Below are 8,337 nucleotides of genomic sequence, written 5' to 3' on the forward strand. Positions count from 1 at the left end.
TTTGTACCAACTGAAGTACTCTAAAATAATATACTGCACAAATTGTTTTGTTAATATTTACTTCAGTGAACTTTTGTTATTAACTAAATAGAACACACACAACTGTGGTCAACTGGAAATAGAAATTTTCTGATGGAGAAAACTCATTTAGTCTTCCAGCTCTACACCAGGTCAGTCTTTCTCAAAGTTTGTTGATTTAGCACAAATTTTTAGTGCTTTAACACTTAATTTTTTCTCTACCTTTTAATTTTAATGCTGTTTTGTAATGTTAATTTCAAAGTTCTAATGTGTTGAGTAGTAATTGTTACAGTAATAAGTAATTTTACCTAGTTTTTGTATAAATACATGTTTTGCTATATACAATTTACTTTTAAATATTTAGTGAGTATAGCTTTCAAAGTTTTTATGAACCACTGCACTAGTTAGTATTAATAAATTAAACTATTTATTCGAAAGAATATATTACTGCTTTATTAAACATTATAAAGAAATAAGTTGTTAATAATTTGTAAGTCTTTAGTTGTACTAAACTTCTCACAAATTTCAAACTTATGAAACAACTATTATATTTTGAATTTATTTGTTGAGCTTACGATGTTTGTTTTACAGAATCTGGCTATTCAAATAATGTATCTCCTTGATAAACTTCTTTTTACAATCCAAAGTTAGTAAAAATTGATTATTTGTGTTGCATATACTAAATTAACAATTGTAAAAAAAAACTACAAGTTGAATAAAAAGTTAAAGCATATGTTTTTTGTATCCAAATACTTTGTTAAGTAAAGTTGTTACTTGTGTCTGATTTTACATTTTTTACTTATTTAAACGCTTTATTTAGTTGTACTATTTTTTCTATTTCCTCTTATGCACTGCCACACAAACAATGGCAAGTATAAAAACTTTAGTTAAAAAAGGATAAAAGATTAATAGATCCACATATATATTGTTATCCACATGCGCAATGTTTTTTTCAGTTTATAATTACTATTCTAAAGAAGTTAGAATGTTGCAGGTTTACTTAAGCTAAGTCCCTGTTCAAAAGACTTAGGAAACTCTACATGTTCTATAACTTATTTAAATTTTAATACAATTGAAGTAAATATTTTACTCCTAAATTCAAAAACAAAACACCTCAAACATCATTTAGTTTCTCTTTCTTAAAGTTTCACTATAAGTACAGTTCTGAAATTCATCTTATGATATCTTTTAAATAAAAAAATATTGTTCACTGAATCCCAAATTGTTTTCATCAATTCCTATTTTTTACTGTTGTTTCAGCAACATATACAAAACTTTATCCATAAGATTATCAGCATCAACATGTTTACTAAATTTTTTAATAATTATTTTATTACTAAAATTATATTTAGTAGTCACAAAACTATTTAATATGTTTTTGAAAAACTTCAAACATTTTCTCTTTAGTTGCTTAAAACTTTATTTTTTAAAGGAACTTTTTTTTCTAGTAAGAAGTTTAGAAAATATTTTAATTCTTTTAAATGATTAGAATAAACCTTTAGTTGTAGAGGGTATTGTTTAATAATATAAATTTAACTTGAGAGTGGTGAAACACAGTACTACAAAAAATACTGTAGAGTTAATTTCAACTAACTTCTATTTACACATATTTGTTTAGTTTTCAAAACACAAACTCATGTTGCTAAATATTATTACTATTCAGAAGTAATTCCAAAGCCGATAAGAAGTGATATGCCATTCAGAAGTAACATTGGTTGTCAAGAAACTTTGAAATAGTGACTTGTATATGAATGCTAAACTATGTACTATAATTTAGTTTTTAATGAATATTAAAATTTAAGACAAATTTTGAGATGTAAGAACTGTTTTGAAAAATTTCCTATAGAAGCGTTTAACTGCAATTGTTGCCTTGTCAATTATATTGTAAATTTATAAGTTGTTCAATAAGTTCACTAAAAGTCACTGTTTGAATTTTATTTTGATAGATATACACCTGGGAATTATCAACAAAAAGTTTCAGATTAGTCAGTTTAATTTGACATACATAAATTAAATCTGACAATTTACTATGCTCAAGTATTCCCTTGCTCATAAGATAATATTTGACAACTATTTAGGATACTGTGTTTATTAAGTTTTATAAAAAAATAATAATACAAGTAATCAATATTGTGAAAGAGATAAAACAGAATTCTTACTTTTATCACAATAAAAATAAAAAATACATGATTTACAAAATTTGTTCAACAATTATTTTCTGTACTATACTCACACGGTTTTTTTAAAAAAAAAGAACATATTTTTTTTGAGTTTTAATAAACCAGTTTTGTTTCCAACATACGGACATTCTCAAATTACAAATCTTACATTAAAGTGGTATATTATTTAAGCTACTTTTACAGTTAAAAACAAGTCAATACGCCTAAGTTTATGGTTTTCAGCAAAAGTTTATTCAATTAATAAATACCACTTATTTTTTCATGATAAGTTAAATGTCGCAGTGTGCTTTTTTTTTTGCTTATGTGTTAAATTTTTATAAAATTACAAGCTTTTTATCTGTTATTAATACTATTTTAAAACAAATAATAAATTTATTAAACAATTGGTATGTAACTTGATGATCAAGAATTCTTTCTTTACAACAGGTTTTTTGGCAAAGTTTTACAGTTTATTTCTTTATCTTGTTCAATTAGCTTCTTCCCAACTGATAAAATCAAAACAGTTTATCTAAGATTTTCATGTCCTAGATAAAAAAAAATTCTCCTTTCTTTTTTACGTTAATAAATTGGTTATCACTTGTTTTTTACTTAAGTTTTAATTAAATGCAGTTTTTGAATTAAAATAATCAAAATTAAAGATTTTATGTTTTTTATAAATAGCACAAACTAAAAAATCTATCACTTACTGCAATTTTTGATCAATAGTTTTCGAAACTTCCTAGTCTATTTTTAAAAAACTTTAATTATTATGTCAATACAAGCTTTATAGTTTATTAAACAATGGATTAGTTTTTCTTTACTACTTTTAAATACATCTGTTTTTACAAGTAATCCTAAATTTTCCAAGAAATATTATAGGATAAATTATTTTAAAATGCAAAAGATATTTTTTTTAACAGGCTATTTAAAAAAAAAAAACTGTTCTATCAAAACTTCTTACAAAACTGACTTTTTCTCAGAGATAGTTTTTTATTAGTATATTATTAAACTGTAAGTTTATAAAAAAGGGTCAATTATAACTTTTAGTAGAAACTCATTGAACTACCGATTTTCCTACCTCTCATCTGAACAACTAGTCCTAATACGTATTTAAGTTCAATCTGCAATTCACATACTTTTGTTTAAAAACTAGTTTGATATATTTTTTGTGTTAATGACACTAACTTGAGTTCTCTCTTTTTTCTAGCCACAGTTTTTCAATTTAAGGCCATAGGGGGGTCCAACACTTTTTTACAAAAATTAACTTTGGCTTTTATATGAAAGCTTAATATACAAACTACAGTACTTTTTATAGAATTCAAAAATATCAATTAACTTTTGATATATTTTACATTTTGTAAAAAGTTTTCAACACAAATGTATGGTCAATTTTCTTAGAAATTTAAAAAATCTATCTCCTCCTTCATTTTTCAAGCTATCTTCTTCAAATTTTAAGGAAATGTTCTTATACTATAAGAAGAAATGTTACTTATAAATTTTAATAATTAAAAAAAGTAAAAATATTATGAAAATGATTAAAAAAAAGTGTTTTTACATAAAAATTTTCGAAGTTCAAAGTAATGTTTATTTATTCATGTATAAAGATTAAACTGTTAAAGTTTGAAGAAGGTTGTTTGAAAAATGTAAAAGGAGATAGATTTTAAATGTTTTTTTTTTCTGTTTTAGTTTTCCCTTCCCATAGGGAACCTGTTATGCGACCGAACTTTGACCTTTCATATCTCAAAAAAAAAATTGAATATTTTAAACAGCAAAAAAATAACTTGAAGCTTAGTAAAAACTCTATAAAATAAGATCAACTTGTGAAAAACATGGCTTACCCTCCCCCCCCCATATGGCCTTAAGAACGTTTATACTTCTAACCATAGTCCTTTTGTAGCCTCTCAACATAATAAAGAAGGTTTTGGTTAATTTTTAAACCATTTTTAAGTAACCTATCTATTTATTTAAACTGAAACCAAACATGATTTATTGAATGAAGTTGTTTTAATGTTAATTGTTGCTTCCCCCCTCCTCATAGTTTTAAAGCTTTCTCTTTTCATTCTGGTGTTTCTTAATTCATGAGTCAAGCGTTTGAGTTAGCATTTTCTTCTTAGTTTTCCTAACATTTTCAGATACATGTATCTTATACTTTTTGAAACCTGTCAGATTTGCACGAAATCAATTTTAAATAGAGGGTCAATTTTGCACAGGAGTAAAAAACAGAAATAAGTAAAATAATAATAAGATAGAAAAAGGAAAAATTAATGACCAAGGGTAAAGGTTAGGGGTAACAGCTATAGTAAAAATAAACAAAAATAATAAATAAATAAAACAATAAAAGTTTAAACCGTTGTTAAATTGACACCGTGCAAATTGAAATTTTGTCCAAAGTTTCCCATGGTGCATTTCTGTAACCTATACTATACTTTTACCTTGGAGCTAATTGTAGACTACACTAACCTTAATTTTTATAGTCTTCATTTTCCTCAATTTCTTCTTTTTTTTGAACATTTTTTGTTGGGCAAAATAAGTATTCCCTTCTCTCTAAATCATAATTATTTTTTTATTTTCAAAATTTTTATTTATAAATTACCTCTCATATCAACTTTTATTTTATTTTTTCAATCCATGAAGAAACTCATATTTTAGTTTCTTTTTTAGTTAACTTTTTTATCTGTTTTAAGTATTGTATGGTTCAGTAGTTTTTATTTATTTATATGCTTAAAGTGAAATATCATACAAATAGACTGACAATTGAATGAATTTAATTAGAACAAGGTTTCCTAAACTTTCTTATAAGCTCCCCCCCCCCTCTTTGATGAAGTTGAAAAAGCTATAGTCTTCTCCAACAAGATTTCCTAAAAAAACTACCCTTAAATCTGCAAAAGGTTTTTTTATATTTTTCTTTTCATCATTAACTCCATAATATCTAGTGTAAATTTCAAGTTGTGGCCTCACACACCCTCCCCCCTTTAATCCCCTAAATTTCCAAAATGGCCCCTAAGGGTGCTGTATGGCCTACCTAGGTAAACATTAAATTAGAACTTCTATAACTTATTAATTGTTGTAAAATGTCTAGTATTTAAAAAACTTGAACTATGGAAATAGGGTGGTGCAACTTTTTTTATTACTAAAAATAACATTGGCTCTTATGCAAACTTAAGTACAAACTACAAGCCAGTTTTTATAGAACTAAAAAAAATATTTAACCTTTAAGATATAGTAGGTTTTGTAGAAAGTTTCTGATACAAACATATAGACTGCAATTTTTTGGGATCAATTTTCTTGGATATTATAAAACCTCAAACTAGAGCTAGAGACCTCAAACTTTCAGGAAACATTCCTTTTATAGATTAAAAGACATTTAAGGAAGCAATTTTAGAAATATCAAAAAATAAAAATGTAAGATAAAAAAAGGTATTTTTTCAATTTAATAAAAATCTAATTTTTAAAATTGAAAAATTTCCTGCATTAATATTTTTAAAATTTAGGAGTAAACTTTTCGTGAAAATTTAAAGAAGATTGGTTAAAAAAATAAAGGAGAAGATTGATTTTTAATGAAATAGTCTTTTTACAGGTGTTCAGTTTTGCGCCTTTTGTTAGTAACTTATTCAGGTTATTGATTGCTTATATCTCAAAATTACTCTGAATTTTTCGAGTGGTTAGAAATGTCTGATAGTTCAGATAAATCTCTATAAAAAAAAATCTACTTGTAAAAATCAAGGTGGACCCCCTTAGGCCCTTAAATTAACAACCAAACTCATACTTGAAAATCAAACATGTCAAGAGGAAATTTTAATATTCAGCTAAGTTACAAATTAAAAGTTACTTTATTCATGTAGTCAAAATAAATTACAATTTGACTCAAAAACTAGTTCCACCAAAGTTTGTATTGATTTTACAGCATTTTCACAAATATTCAGCTAGCAAAGTCATGTACTGTGTTGCAGACATATCAAAGATTTGAACTTTGTACTACAAAATGCATTTAATTTGTAAACACTCATAAAAAAATCTTGATTTGAGGTTTTTGTGGTTCACTAAATTATCAATTACCATTTCCATAGTTCCACTTCCCTTATGTTTTCATTATAATTGTAATATCATGAAAAAAATACTGGGTCTCCCTGGATAAAGATTTTTTTTATGTTTAGTATGGTTAAATGGTTTATTATTTTCTCTGATATCAATAATGTCACCTAATATGATTTAGTTTTTAGATTGATTGTGTATAATAATATACAAAGTCCTATGTAGCCTAAATGTAAAGAAATGGTGACTTTCCTACTGAAACAACTCAATTTAAAAATACTTTTCCTTAAGATTCATTTAATGCTTTTATTATATTGAAGGTGTCGAAAAACATGTTTAATCCAACTAATGGACACAACAAACAACCTAAATCTGCAATGTCTAAAAGGAAAATATTTTTCTGTTCAACAGTCCATTCTCAGAAGAAACAGCAGATAACCTTGTAAGGTAAACTTTTTTTTTTGTTTTATGATTTATATATTTAAGAAAATATTACATTATCCTATAAATTTTAGATATATTTTAGTGTTTTTGTTTTTTATCTGATTCATTACCTATAATACAAAATGTTCTTTTGATACTAGTATTTTATTCATTTAAATTGAATTTTCAAATAATTTATAACTAGTAATACTTTTTATTGTTGTACCCTTTGGTCACAATAAAGTGACCAAAAATGTAATTTTTGATTGAAAGCCAGTAAAACAATTGTGTTACAGTGTTTATAATACTTTTATTGAACTATATTTTGGCACCACATAAGTTTTAGCATGTAAGTTATTTACAGAGCAAAATTTAGAAAAATTATATGTACTAGCCACCCACTTATTTTAAGCTAATTAACCAATAATCTAAGAGAAATGATTAATTCTTTTAAATATACATACTTTTAACATTTTCACGTTCCATTTTGTTTGTAGTCATGTTGTAGTTTGTTGTTATGTAGATTTTATGAATTGATTTGTTTTTTTATAGAAGACCACAAACATTATTTTTTTATTACATTAAATATATTTATCTTTCAAAAGTCAATTTAATCGCACCGTTACTATTAAATAGACCCATGTTATTATACTAAGTTTGTTAATTTTTAATTTTTTTTTTGTTGGTTGCAAAAGTTATGTTTTTTAATTTTATCCAAAATACTAAGCAATATTTTCTTTAACAAAGAAAACTGTGCTGAATCTACCTAAATTTGTAATAAAGAAAAAAAGATGAAATATCTTATTGAAATATTTAATATTTAGTACTTAAATACCCAGCAATTTGCTTTATATAGGTACTAATTTGAATTTTTATCTTAACTTTGCTTTTTTATAAAAAACCTAGTTTGTTTGAATTCTTTTTTTAGTTTGAGATTGTTCCTAAAAGCTTCTAACATACAGGGTTGCCACACACTCAGGGAACTCAGGGAATCTCAGGGAATTTTCAAACTGTAGAAAATCTCAGGGAAACTCAGGGAATTTTGGCATTTTCTTTTAACTCAGGGAAACTCAGGGAAGTTTTGATTTATTCTCTAAATTTCAGGGAAGTTTTTGAAAATCTCAGGGAAATTTTTTTCTAGATCTAGAATGAGGTTTAGTTAATCCAGTTTCAATATTTTGTTCAAAAGTAGTAATTTTTATTATTTAAGTGGTTACTTAGAATTTTTTTAGCCTTGCGGCTAGTTCTTCAATATTCTTAGTATTAACATTGTAGTTTTTTAAAGTTTTAAATTTGTATTTACTTAAGTAAAATCAAACAGTTTAGAGAAATGAAAGTTGTTGTTAACTATTCATTGAAAAGTTCTAAAAAACTTTTTATTTTTAGTTACTTATGTAGTTTAAAAAACACTATGTTGTACTATTAGTTCTAATTTTTAAATAATTAAGTTATTTGTTATTTGTTTACAACTACTTGTTTTCAGTAAAAAAATTAAAATGAATACAGATTAGTGATTTATTCTTTTATGTAGAAAGTTAACTAACAAGTTTACACAAAGTTGTGCAAAAATTTAGTTTTTAATTTTTAATTGGTTTAAACCTTTTAAGATTGAGTTTTTGAAAACAGTTTTTTTCATAAATTTAATGCAGAAGCATACTCATACAACCTTCCTTTTATTTTTAAATAAGAAAAATGAGAATGAGGT

The 8,337-nt window shown here is 25.0% G+C and overlaps 1 long non-coding RNA gene across 1 annotated transcript; it reads left to right on the forward strand.

Annotated features, from left to right (window-relative positions):
* Positions 1 to 67: 67 nt before the first annotated feature.
* LOC145848753 (uncharacterized) lies at positions 68 to 6,638 on the forward strand. The gene is made up of 3 exons (XR_014372139.1): positions 68 to 170; positions 610 to 664; positions 6,530 to 6,638. It is a non-coding gene; the product is annotated as an uncharacterized LOC145848753 (long non-coding RNA).
* Positions 6,639 to 8,337: the final 1,699 nt, after the last annotated feature.

Source organism: Thalia democratica, chromosome 1, assembly GCF_965202585.1.
Source record: "Thalia democratica chromosome 1, ktThaDemo2.hap1.1, whole genome shotgun sequence".
Taxonomy (NCBI): Eukaryota; Metazoa; Chordata; class Thaliacea; order Salpida; family Salpidae; genus Thalia; species Thalia democratica.